Raw genomic sequence first — 14,389 nt, 5'->3', positions numbered from 1 at the left:
GTTTCAGCTTTGGATTTGGACCCGCCTCTGCATGTAGGTCGCCTGAGGGCGTCTGTTCTTCGCTCAGACAGGACGGGGTTAAAGGAGCAGCTGCTTCGGGGGCTCTGGCTCACTCAGGCGGGGGGGGGGGGGGGGGGGGGGGGGGAGCGGTACGGAGGAGGCGGGGCGAGCCTGCGGCGGCAGAGGCGTCGTGACGTTGCAGCAGCCCGAGGCGCGCCCTGCGCTCTCCCGGGGAAGTTGTCCCCGGATCACGGGAGCCTGGCCGTGGCGGGCTGCACTGGCTCCCGGGAGGGGCGGTGTGGAGAATGACCTGTGCTCGCCCACAGGCTGTTTGGTGGCGGCAGCAGCAGCCTTAGCGTCTCATGCCCGTCTCTGGGGTCCGCGCTGATCGCCGCGGCTCGCGCCCGTCTCTGGAGCTCGTTTAGGCGGCGCTCTGAATCCCCTCTCCTCGCGCACCAGGAAACAAAGAGGTAAGAAAAAGTCTCTTGCCTCTTCGGCAGCTGCAGACTTTTTCCCGGACTCCCTCCCGGCTCACCGTGAAGCACTAGCCCCTTCAGGCTGTGTTCACGCCGCCACCCCCAGTCCTCTCCCTGCGATCCGACCGAAGCCCGAGCCTCAGCTCCCAGCCCCCGCCCGCCCCGGCGGGTGAGCAGACAAGCCTCTCGGGCTGGTGAGTGCTGCTCGGCGCCGAGCCTCTGTGCGGGAATCTCTCCGCTTTGCCCTCCGCACCCCTGTGGCTGCGCTCTCCTCCGTGGCTCCGAAGCTTCCCCCCTCCGCCCCCCGCAGTCTCCGCCCGCGAAGGGGCTTCCTAGTGCGTGGAAACCTTTCCTCCTTCACAGCTCCCTCCCACTGGTGCAGGTCCTGTCCCTATTCTTTTGTCCCTGTTTTTTCTTTTTCCTTTTGCCCTACCCAGGTACGTGGGGAGTTTCTTGCCTTTTGGGAGGTCTGACGTCTTCTGCCAGCGTTCGGTGGGTGTTCTGTAGGGGTTGTTCCACATGTACATGTATTTCTGATGTATTTGTGGGGAGGAAGGTGATCTCTGCCTCTTACTCTTCCGCCATCTTGAAGGTCTCCCCGGTAAAAGAGTCTTAATATTAACGAGGTTGTGAGCAAGCAGCGTAGTGTTCGAAGGCTAGGGGGACAAGCCCCGAGACCCACGGGCAGGACACCGATGACGAGATTGCTTGGGTGTCTGAAGTGAGTGATTCCCCAGGGAGTTACAGCTGTTTACAGCTGACCTGTGTGTTAAATATTCATCAGCCGGAGCTCTCTTGGGTGTGCAGTGAGATCTGTTCCAGTGCCCCCAAGAGAACCAGCAGCTTTTCTGTTTGATGAGAGGAGAAGTGAAAAATAAGGAAACCCATTCTTTCTTTCTCCTCAATTCCCAGTGGGTCTTTTGGTACTTCAAGATCATTTACAGGGCTTGAGGAACTTCTATTCCTTTGACATCATCTTTTTCAGTGTTATGTGTAGGACAGGCTGATGGTGGGAACAAGTTAAAAGTAATTTCTGTTGAATGGGCTGAATTTCCCACTACTGCACAGTCTCTCTTGACTCCAGGTACCTACATGAAGCACCTACAGAAGTGGCTGAACCATTTGAAGACTGGCTGACCTCTTAGGTTCACAGATGATGTCAAATCGTTATTAATGGATGAGAGACGCAATACTATTATAGGTTGACCATAATATATTGTCAGAGCTGATGTCTGCCTTTTTGGGTTCATCTGAAAGATACAGAGAAAGCAGGTGTTGGGAAGCAGAGCTCACGAGGCCTGGAGCCAGGGTGGACCTAAAAGCATTTTTGTCTCCTACTGACCATTGCACCATGGGTTGGGTACATACATACCTCTGTCATCCTGGAAGAGGTAGTTTTGCAAGGCTCATTTATTGCATGCTTTTATTGAGCATCTACTTCATGCCAAGCCCTGATCTTATCTCTGAGGATGGATTGGGAAGCAAAGCAGACAAAATCTCTACCCTCATTGAGCTTTGGTTTTGGAGATGTAAAAGGTAAGGGCCAGCGACCCTTATGGCTTAAATGCTTGTGGCTAACTTTGGTCTCTAATGCCTTCTCTATCCAATAAAGTCAACACTAAATAGCAGAGTTATAACAAGTATAGGTCAGAATCCCTACTTTTCCATTCCATTTTCTTTAGAGTAAAATATGATAATAACCAACCTATTGGTTTCTTGAAAAAGTCGAGTAAGATAACGTAGATGGTGCATTCAGCATAGGGCTTGCAGTACAGTGAATATGCAGTATGTGTCTAATGCTGTTCTTATCATTATTACTTCAATATACGATGCCCAGCACAGCAGCAGCAGGCTTTCCTCAAGGGAAAAATGCAAAGAGATGTGACAAAAAGCCAATAATTTTCAGTTCAGTTGCTAAATTGTCTAATACAAAGACCAACAGAGGACACCCCATCTGGTGTGGGATCACATGTGGTTGCATTAGAAACAGCTGTGTCTCTGTTGTGATACTGGCCCATCAGACGTGGCAGGGGAAGCAAAATGCTCCAGAGTGCCCCTCATGCTGGGTCTGTTTAACATTCAGGAAAGGTTTGTTAGAATGCATATGTCATGCTCAGCAATGGGCTGGCTGTTGGGGTTAAAAAACGAACAGTGTGTTTTCCTGCCCTCAGTTATGCTGCTATGAAGTATCTCCTAATTATTTCTTTTAAATAAACATACAAAGCAAGGAGGATTGTCCAGTGAATGTCTGGAAGCTTAATTTCATGGCAATGGGCTTACCAGGGTCAAGGGCTCCCCACTCTCCAACGGCAGATCTGTGCCCAAACTCAGATTCTCATAGGACGGTGCCCTCTCCCTGCTTAAGCAGCAGCCTGAATCCAGCATCTCACAAGGTCTCCAAGTGCATCAGCTGATGTGCTCAGCATCTCCAGCTGGAACTTTTAGGCAGATGGCTTGGTGCCAATGTCCTGCCTGATGATCCCTCACACCCGAGGCCGTTTTTGGTTCTCCCTCCCTATCAGCAGGTAGGAGGGCAGTGGCCCTTCCCTAGAGCGCAGCTGTGGAGGGTGGGCAGCATCAGTGTACCCTAGCTCAGCTCTTCCTGGGATGGAGAGAGAATGGGAGCTACATGCCTCTTCTTACTCATCTTGGCATCCACCTTACCCAGTAAAGCTTGTTCACACATCCTGGTGTATTTGCCTTTACTCACCCCTGCACCACTTCTCACTAGATAGAATTTGTACAATGAAAGTCAGAATGAGGGACTTCCCTGGTGGTCCAGTGGTTAAGACTTCACCTTCCAATGCAGGGGGTGCGAGTTCAATCCCTGGTCGGGGAGGTAAGATCCCACACGCCTTGGGGCCCAAAAATCAAAACATAAAACAGAAGCAGTATTGTAACAAATTTAGTAAAGACTTTTAAAAAATGGTTCACATCAAAAAAATTAAAAATAAAAACAGAGAAAGTCAGAGTGAATTTTAAAAAGTATCTATGTGAACTAGCAATAAGAAGCCATTTAAGCCCAGTGTTCTACGTTCAGGGCCTCCTGTTACCATAGGGTTGAAAATGGTTTTCGGACAATCATAGAAAAGTAGTAAATTCAGGTAAAGAATGTGAAACTATTCCAGTCCTACTTTCCAACTTAAATAAATGCAGGCTTGGCACTTAAGAAACACTATTTAAACCTGTGACTGTGTCTCGTTATCAGGCAAGGTTTCCTGCTTCTTAATAGTTTGTGTTGGATTTGTCTTGTTTTCCCACTCTGGATTATTGCCAATATTATTTTTCACTTGTAGATTTTCATTACTCTCAAATTATGTCTTGAGTGTATGTTTGATTTCCTTAATGTAAGCATTCTGAGGCCAAGATTCATGTCTTATTTATTTTGCATCTCTCAAGAGTAGATATGTAATACTGATTATTTCTTTTTAATGGTCCTTTTTATAGTTAGGATAAAAAGATCTTCTTTGGATATGTCCAAACTGAAAGTTTAGAGCATGGTGAAAAAAATAAGTAAAGCCGAGAACTATGTTTCTTTTTACCCATTGATTCCCAAAGCTATTGATTTGGCCACAAAGTTCATTTGGATTTTTCTGTAAGATCTTACAACTTTTTGGCCAACCCAATAATTTTGTTAAAACTATAAATATAAGGTATTAGTTATTTTGTTTTCACATGGCAATACCTCTTAGTATCTTTAGAGACACAGCAAAGTCCCGATTTTTTGGTTAATGTCTTCATACCTGAGCCTCATTGTTTCATAAATCAGTTCTTTGGGTTCTCGTTTGGAGGAGCTCCTATTGTCTCCTCTGTAACGATTAAGATAAGGGCTGCCATGTCATCAAAAAGAACACAAATAACAAATGTTGGCCAGGATGTGGAGAAAAGGGAACCCTCATACGCTGTTGGTGGGAATGTAAATTGGTGCACTCCCTGTGGAAAACAGTATGGAGATTTCTCAAAAAACTAAAAATAAAACTACCATATGCCCCAGCAATGCCACTACCCCAAAGCCCCAAAACACTAATTTGAAAAGATACATGCACCCCAATGTTCATTGCAGAACTATTTACAATAGCCAAGATATGGAAGCAAGCTAAATGTCCATCGACAGATGAATGGATAAAGAAGATGCGGTACATATATACGATGGACTATTACTCAGCCATAAAAAGAAAGAAATTTTGCCATTTGCAGCAACATGAATGGACTTGGAGGGCATGACGCTAAGTGAAATAAGTCAGACAGAGAAAGACAAGTACTGTATGATGTCACTTATATGTGAAACCTAAACAACACCACAAACTAGTAAATATAGCAAAAAAGAAGCAGGCTTACATATATAGAGGACAAACTAGTGGTTACCAGTGTGTGTGGGGGGCAATATAGGGGTGAGGGGTGAGAGGTACAAATTATTGGGTATAGGATGGGCTCAAGGATCTACTGTACAAAATGGGGAACAGAGCCAATATTTTGTAGTAACTGTAAATGGAAAGTAACCTTTAAAAATTGTATAATAAATAAATAAATAAATAAATAAAAAGTATTACTATTGATAACTATTAATGACAAAAAAGATAGGGACTTCCAAATACACTCACTCTTCCTACTGCATTTTTATTAGGGACAGATTTAAACTAGGGACAGATATTAATGAGAACAGAAAATAGTTATAGTTATGACTATCTCTTCTCAAGTTTATATGAGTGCAAATGGGGGAAAATATCTCTGATCTTCATCTAGTGCCCATTAGCCTTTCAAAGTATGTTTGACACTGTCAGGTTTTTAGGCTGATTAGGAAGACAGGCTTATCAAACATTTTCACATGGCAATACCTCTAACTGAAGCAGAAAGCCACTGCTAAATAAACAAAGAACTCTAGAAATAGAAGTAGACCACAAAGCACTTAACCGGCATTTTTTTTTCAAATGAATGTTATAGCTATAGTGAAACAACCACCTTTTAAAGCTTAAGGAGTTTAAATGACATTTTGGAATCAAATATTACTCTATCAGTTACCCAGGGATGTTTCCCCCCCTTGAATAAGTTTGATTTAGCTGAAAAAATTTTCCAAACTTGTTTTAATTTGTCTTTTTTGCATCAACTAGTTTTTGGTATCTGAACCATTGTCTTTATATAGATTCAACAGCAGCCCAAGGTGAGGAAATGGTGTTGGAATTTTTGAGAGAGCAGGAGGGGAAGAAAGAGAGGAGGAGAAAAATGGAAAGGGAAGGAGGGAGGAAAGAGAGAGAAGGACCGGGGCTGGTAAGACGGGTCACTAACTGGAGGGATAAAAGATACTGAGGAAGGACAGGAGAGGAAGGCTGGTCTAGGGAAATTTCTCTAAGCCTGCAGGAGCAGGGCAGTTACATCAAAGCTGGCTCTGATGAGTAGCCCAGGGGTTCTTTGTGAGAAATAGGAGCACAGATGGCCTACGTTTTTGTGAAGAGGGCAGACCTCCTTCCACAGCAGCCACTGGGCAGATTCTGCAGGCAATGGCCCCTCTGTAGCAGAAGCTGTTGCTGCTCCATACGTACCCCTTTGGTTCCCTTGCCATTTTCCTGCACAGTGGCCCCCATATGCTTTCACTTGTGACATCCAACGTGGGCATGAGGACACCTTTAAGTTTGCTTCATCTGCACACTCTGAAAGCTGGAAGAGCCTGGGAACTTACACCCCTCCCTCAACCCCCAGGGCAGCCTGGACGGGTGACTGATGGATGCAGCAGTATCAATACCCCAGCTCTCTTGCCCTTGCACTCTGAGGTGTGGTTGCATTGTCTCTACAGCTCCCCCTGCAGGACTGAGCCAATTTATCCTCTGTGGGATGTCTTCCTCACTTTCCTTTTTCCTACTTCCCTGTGCCTCTACTGGGTGTCCTAAAGACACTTCCTAATAAAGCTTATGAAACTTCATCTTGGGATCTGTTTCTGGGATCTTGACCTAAGACAGCACCCAATTACCTGAAAGTCTAGATTATTCCAAAGACCACTGAGGAGATGTTTCCCTGTTTGATCCCCAGCATATGGAGGATTTACTCTCCATGGGTGTCTACCCTGACAGTTAAAGAGAACATTCTCCTAAGATACAGTCTCCCCCTGCCCACACTTATCTCTCCAAGCACTTGGCTTCTTCTGAAACATGTGGGCATCTGTCCTGACACAGAGGCACCCCATGCTTGGAGACTCCTCTTTCACAGCCTCCCTCCTCCTCCCAGACTCTGCCGTGGTTGCTGGAACTCAGCTCTATCTAGAAGCCTGTCAGGCGTTTTTCTCCAGAGCTGGGAGTTGTTGCTGCGTGTGTTTGGGAGTTGGTTCAGTTTTAACAACCATCCCTTCCACCACTGTCTGCCGGTGTCACCGTCGCTTGGGTGGGTCGGAAGCCACAAGGAGCAGAAGACATACATCTTCACTCACAGCCTTGTGGTTTTAATAGACGTTTACCAGCCCACCCAAGATGGGTGTTAGAACTAGAGCAGGGGGTGTGTAGTAACATAGCACCTGGGTTGTTAGAATTTTGTAGGAGGCAGCTAGGGCTGTGTTTTCTGGTCCCTGGGATCCTATAACTGCTCTATGAAGTCACTGAGGCTCACCATACTCAGTGAATCAGTTCTTAGGATTCTAATTTGGGGAGGTTTTTTTTCTTGTTCTCAAATACGATGAAAAATGTGTCTGAGTCTACGCATTTCTTCTCCCATTTATATAAAAAGGGGACAGGAAATAACTCCCCTTTTCAAAGTCAGAGAATTAAAAGTGGTGATGACTACTTGTCGTTAGTAGGATTGTTCCCTGTGAATCCAGGCTGGGAAAAGCTCTCTGCTGATGGGCCCATGGAGCAGACAGAGCAGGAATCCAGATGTTTCTGTGATGGATCTCGCCAGGGCCAATTTGGGGGCATGTGACAGAGATGGTGCCAGTCTCCTCTTTGGAAAACTCTGTAGTGAACATGTGTTGAGCACCTACTGTATGCCAGTCATGTAGGGAAAGGGGCTGGTAATGGGGGGCTAAGTTAGCATGACTTTTTTGCCGTTCAGGAATTATATTGCAAAAATATTATGGTACACTGTAAAAATATATTGATTTTGACATTTCTGATACAGAGATTTTATTGCAAATAATAGTGACATGAGAAATCTCCCTCCGATGAAAACGAGAGATTTTATTTAAATTGCTGCATACGTGAAGTAGGCTGTCTGATTATGTTGGAGATCCCCACGGCAGTGGTCAGCTGCTTCCTGCTCATCCTGGTGACAGAAAAATTGCAGTGAATCATGATTTTATGGGAGCTGTTGCTCATTGGGTTTTTTCAATACCTCTTATTTCTTAGCTTCTTGTAGGAAAGTTAGCCTTAAAAATACTTAAATTTAATTATTTTGGCAATGAATTAATGAAAGTAAACATTCCTGACAGGGATTATAAATTGGAACATGTAACAATTACATATTTTTCCTAAGGGTAATTTTTATTACATGATTATTATTGCAGAAACCATGAAGCTTGTTAATAAACCTAACTGTACAAAAGTAAAAATTTACCCCCATTCCTCAAACGCCACTTCCTGGATTTCACCTCAGTAACAATCTGTGTATTTACTTGAACATTAACATGGAAGTGTTATTTGAGGCAGAGAGAGGAGATTCGAAAGGGAGGGGAGAGCCTGTCCAAAGGAGATGGCCAGATAACAGTTATACAACTCATAACACCTCTTACTCACATTATATAAAGGGTTAGGTTTTTTTTGGAGGTAAATAAGGAGATCTGGGGAGAAGATTTTTGAGAGTGCTGTTGGAATATTGTAAGTTCCCCCTCCAAAGTAGAGGAGCTTTCCCCTTTCTTTACACACATATGGGGGTTTTAAGGGCACTACTTAGAGCTTTATGTACCCATGAAGTATGGGGGTTTGCTGGGCCAGTAACTAATTCCAGCCAGAAAAATCTAGAAGGTGGGAGATTGGTTGGCCCGAAGCGCTAAGTAAAGGAGAGATGGTTGCTAGTTGGGAAAGGTCTATTTTTCCAGCTTTGCAGGGGCGACGATAAGTGAGTGTTTCCCATGGACTGGGTCTAGGCCATGTGAGAGAGAAAACCAATTTGGGGTCAACTCCAGTCCAGTTAAAGGTTCCAGCTCAGCAGAATGAGGTCAGAGGTGAACGTCCAGACTCCAGAGGCTGAGGAAGGAGCTCAGATTCTGTGCAGGAACAGAGACACGTCTGCTGGGATTAGTGGAAGTGTACATGGAATCTCTCCAGGGAAGGTGAAGGACGAGGGAACACTGCATCCGCTCACTGCAGTGGCCATCAAGTGAGAACCTTCTCGCTCTCCCTTGCCTTTGCCCCCCCCTCCTGGGCTCTAACCCTGGAGGGTCTAGCAGTAAGGAATGGAAGAAGGAGGCTGACAAGCACCCTTCCGGTGACGACTCCCTAGCTGCAGCAGACCTGAGCTGGTGGAAAGGGAGAAATGTCACATTTAAGTCAAGTTTGGAGTGTTGACTATTCGATGAAGAGTACATTATTACTAAAGCGAGACTCTTTTCTGGGACTGCAAATGACTGTAGGAATTTTTATTTTGTAAAAGTAACCAGAAAGGTCATGTCCTGCCTAAGTTTGTATCCAGGGTCAAAGGAAGAAAAACTAACCCTAGGGCTTCCCTGGTGGCGCAGTGGTTGAGAATCTGCCTGCCAATGCAGGGGACACGGGTTCGAGCCCTGGTCTGGGAAGATCCCACATGCCGCGGAGCAGCTGGGCCCGTGAGCCACAACTACTGAGCCTGCGCGTCTGGAGCCTGTGCTCCGCAACAAGAGAGGCCGCGATAGTGAGAGGCCCGCGCACCGCGATGAAGAGTGGCCCCCACTTGCCACAACTAGAGAAAGCCCTCGCATAGAAAAGAAGAACCAACACAGCCCAAAAAATAAAATAAATAAATAAATAAAGTCAGGAGCTCTTTAAAAAAAAAAAACAACTAACCCCACTAAATAAACATCAAAAATGGAGTACAGCTCAAGAGTCATGCTCATTTACCAGGACAGTAATGGTAAATGCATATATGAAAGCCTTTATTCGTGTGTCTTGAAGTCACAGTTGTCAGTACACAAACTCAAGGATTAAGGATTCATGGGGATCTACTCTGAGAACAGCAGTGGCCTTGACTGATCCTTCCAAGAATAGCAATAACATGACAAGGAACAAGTGAAATGCACACCTAAATAATTCCTCTTGGAATTGCATATCATCCTCAATGGTGCTCATCAGCTCCGTCACTTTACTATGCAGAGTAACTGACAACAGACAAATCTTAAAATCTCAGTAACTTAACCAGTGAAGGTTTATTTCCTGTCACATCACCTTGATTCTGATGTAGCCATCTGAAACACATCCTTCTTCCCCTTGGGAGGGAAAGAGAGTGAGGCAAGATCCCTTTGGCCAGAACCCAGTCACGTGGCCCCAAACTCACTGCAAGAGGGGCTAAAAATGCAGAAGAGTGCATGGATATTTGGTGAGTACTGACTGTCTCTGCCATGGTCATTTACCATATGTTCGTCAATATTCATTGAGTAAGTACTATATAAATCAGATGCTTTTTAGTGGGAAAATCACAAACTTTAGAGTCAGGCGCATTGGTCATGAATCCTAACCACTTAGGTATTAATAATCAGTGAGTTCATAGCTCTCTTTTACTTTTCACACCTGTAAAATGAGAGTACCTATATGTACCACCATAGGATTGTTATAAGCAGTAAATGAGATAAGTTCTTGGTACAATAGTGACATGAATAAATGCTGGTCCTCTTCCACCATTTTGCTGCAAGTCACTATGACAGGGTTCTATAAGATATAAAGATTTCTAGGTAACGATTCCCATCCTCAAAGAGCATGCAACTTCGGAGATATCAGTAAAGCAAATATGCAAATATTTAAAATAAAAGTCATTATGAAAGAGCTATAGGGTTGGTATAAATGAGAGGTTCACTAAGAATTCAAAGGAAGAGCCATCGCTTCTGCTATAGAAAACGTGTTGGGAGAAGTTGTATTTGAGCTTGGCTTTGAAGAATGGGAGGATTTAAGGTGAAACAGGAGGATTTGGGAATTCTATGTGGACAGATGATTTCAGTAAAAGTGCAAAGTCAAAAAATTTAAAGGACTATTTGGGGGATAAAAAAATAGACCAATTTTGGCTACAAAGGGAAGTTTAAAATAGGCAACTGATGAGAAATAGGCTGAAAAATTAGGCAAGGTATATAGATTAGGGCGAGTCTCGGATGTTAGCTGAAGGAGCTTGACTTCATCCTATAGGTAATAGGGAATCATTATAGGGTATTAAGGAGTGGAGGGATAATATCAAAGTGATGCATATAGAGATATGACGTGATGGCAAGTAAATAACAAAGGTCCCCCTCAACTCCTCCCCAGTCCCATATAGCAGGGAGGAGAATCAAGGGAGAAAGGAATGTAGAGGATGCTTAACCCAACCTTGGTAATTTATAGAAGAGAGAACTGAGACCAGAGAAATTAATGACTAACCTGAGGTATCTGATGAAGCAGGAATAGGTGTAAGATATTCTGATGTTACCATTTTGATGCTGTCCCTTTAGTGATATGCCAGGCACTGTATTTGGTGCTGTGGGATGACTTAGTGAGATTCCTGCCCTCAAGCAGGTGGAAAGTAGGAAGTCATAATTTAGACCAAGCATTTGGAAATTCAGAGAAGGAGAGGATATTTTAGCTGGGCTTTCTGAAGAGGAAACCTATGAAAAAATGGCCTGAAATTGATGCTAGCAAAGGAATGACTCTCTAAAGTTGGATATTCATGCCCTAGGAAAACTGGCAGTAGGGAGAAATCTGACATCCTTCAAATAATCACCCTAGTAAGGGCTTGTCTTCTTCACCTGTCTGTGTATGCAACCTTGGTCTCCAGTGTGCATATATGTGGGGATTGTAAGTATATGTGAAAAGTATTTGTACATACACACACACACAAATATCTTCTCTCTAATAATTATAAATTCATTGTAGTAGAAATTTGTTCTTTTTTACCCTGATTGCTCATCATCTATCAATAATTCCCTCCCTTCCACTCAGGGAATACTTAATACAGGATTTCAAGGTGGATTTTTCTTGATGTCTTGGAAACTTATTAATAATCAATAGTCCTCATTTTAAGGTCAGATAACCAACCAGTAGTGCCTCAAAGGTGGGGAGGTGGGAGCAGTCCAGCCCATGCTGCAGGCTATAAGGAAGTGCACTGTCTGCAGAGAGTCTAAAAATAATAATGAAACCACCTGAAAGTTGGTCTCCTTTTTATTATCCCCATGCCCCTCCCTCAAATCTAAATTCTAACTATCACTGGCACCAGGGCAGTCTGTGCCCCTTGCCCCACTCTGGACCTCTGGTGTTTGGGGTCAGCTTCTACCTTTCAGAGCTTATTGGAAGGCACCAGTTCAGAGAACCATTCCCATTCCCCCCTCCTCTTCCCCCACCCCATCCTCCCTGATGGAAGGGGAGCATTGGGAGAGGAGAAAAGCACTGTTTGGAAAGTGCAGTGCTTGGGAGGGAGCGTTATTTCTTCCAATCACCGTCCATTTGGGAGGGAAGGAAAGGCTCCCCAAAGCACCCTTCAACTCTGCAGCCTCCCCCCTTCCCAAGCCTACCTACTTAGCCAGCCAACTTTCTGCCCTGCCTCTAGTGACTAGAATGGGAGAAAATAACAGAACTGAGGAGAGATGGCACAGCGTGGCATTGCCGGGTAGTGTGGCCAGCCCTTCCCTTCTCCTGCAAATGTTCCAGTTGCCAGGAGGCATGGTGCCTGCAGACCAAGAGGTGTCCCCAGAGAGAGTGCACGGGGTTCTGCAATCTTGCCAGGACTGTTATTACATGGGGGGAATGGGAGGGAAGTAGGGAGGCGGGACAGCGGGGAGGCAAAGCTTCTGAGTTAGTCGAAAGATGTAGCCCAGTGTTCAGGAGTGAGCCCCTTACCTGGGAGGCAACCTGGAGTCCCAGCACCTGGCCACACGGACACACACAAGACTATAGTGATATCCAATTAGCTCTAGGGTACTGCTCTCCTCCCCACCAGTTCTGAGGTGGGTGGGAGCCTTAAATCACAGAAGAGATTCAAATTTTAAATAAATAAAAGAGATGGAGAAGCCCCGATCCTGCTTAGCCCACCTAAGGGCACACTCCAAGGGTAGGCATACAATTTAGGCTTGGCCAGGAAGGTGTCCCCTTCCTGGCACCTTGAGTCTCAGTGAATGACAGAGCGCACTGGTTGGCTGCAGTAAAGGGGCAGGTTCAGTGTTCCTGCTACAGGACCTTGACTGTGTTACTGCTGCCCAGCCCACTGGAGTGCCCCAGGGGTTCTGCCCATTTTCCAGGCCTGTTCTTTCCCCAGTATCCTCGGATAGCAGCAGAAGGTTTCCATGACTGATGGCCATGAGTCCTGATGGGACTCATTAGTGGCTGGGTGTTCCCACGTACATCCACAGCATAACAACAGCACTGGACACAGAAAATTCTGGGCACAATAGTAAGTGTGTAATAATGGTTTCTTCTTTATAGAAGTATACACTCCCAGATAAAGTTCAACAATGTGTTAGCGTTTCTGCCTTCTTAAAACTCCTATTCCTTTGGCTTATGTGACCCACACTCTGTGGATTTCCTTCCTGTCCTGTGGCTGTTCCTTTTCTGTGTCCTTTAATGACTACTTCTCTGCCTGACTTTAAAGCCTGTATTCCGCAGGCTCAGCCCTGGGCTCTCCTTGCATTCTTTCCTCTCTCCCCAAAATATTTCTTCCACTTGCTATACTTAAAATATAATCTGTAACAGACAGGACTTGTTCCAAAAATTCACTGTGCAAATTCAAACTCACCTTTCTATTTCACAACCTGAATTAGAGCTGGGTGTTTAAGACCCCTACCTTCCAGATCAGCAGACATCTAAGTAATTTTCCTTTGAGGATCCACCCTTCTCTTGATAGTGCATTATTGGGACAATTATGAAAAGTCTCAGCATGGTCTGTAGATTAGATAATAATACCATTTCAGTGTTAATTGCCTGGTTTTGACCATTACACTGTGGTTATGTAAGATAATTCCTCTTTTTATTATTATTATTTTCAATCTAAATATATACACTTTTTATTTGTCAATCATACCTCAATAAAGCTGAAAAAACTATAATAAAATAAAAGAAGCTATATATAATAAACATTCATGAAGGTTCATGTGTGTTTTGAAAAGTAAGTCTTCCATATTAAAAAAAAAATCAGCTATTTACCCTGATTTTTTTTTTATTTTTTTAAACTTTTTATTTTATATTGGGGTATCGCTGATTAACAATGTTGATAATTCCTCTTTTTACAGATACTGATTTAAGGGTAAAGGGGCATTATAGCTGTAATTTTTGAATGGTTCAGAAAAAAATATTATACAGAGAGAGAGAGCAAGTGGGGTGAGGGGAGAAAGCTAATGCAGCAAAGTGTTAACTTTGGATTTTCCTGCAAATTTTCTTTAAATCTGAAATTATGTCAAGATAAATATAATAAAAATAAAATTTACATCACAACCCAGTGAATGTACACTTACATACATGTCCACATATTTATTCATTCAATTAATGTTTACTAAGTGCCCACCATATACCATTCCAGGCAATGGATATACACCAGTGGGCAACACAGACAAAAATGTCTTCTCAAGAAGCTTACATGTTTATCTATCCACCCACATATCTATCTATCCACCTACACTAATGTAAGTGTACATACATATATATGTATACATGTTTATATATGCATCCATAAAAATGGGAACACAAGTTTTATTTGAATTATACTCTCAATGGTGCACCACAATTTAAAAATGATATCTCATTTTAAAAGTAAAGCCAATGAGGTAAAAAAAAATTGATTTTGTGAACCAATAAGGG

The sequence above is a fragment of the Eubalaena glacialis genome, chromosome 7, assembly GCF_028564815.1.
Source record: "Eubalaena glacialis isolate mEubGla1 chromosome 7, mEubGla1.1.hap2.+ XY, whole genome shotgun sequence".
In the NCBI taxonomy this organism is placed as follows: domain Eukaryota; kingdom Metazoa; phylum Chordata; class Mammalia; order Artiodactyla; family Balaenidae; genus Eubalaena; species Eubalaena glacialis.
Note: the sequence above shows the minus strand (reverse complement) of the source record.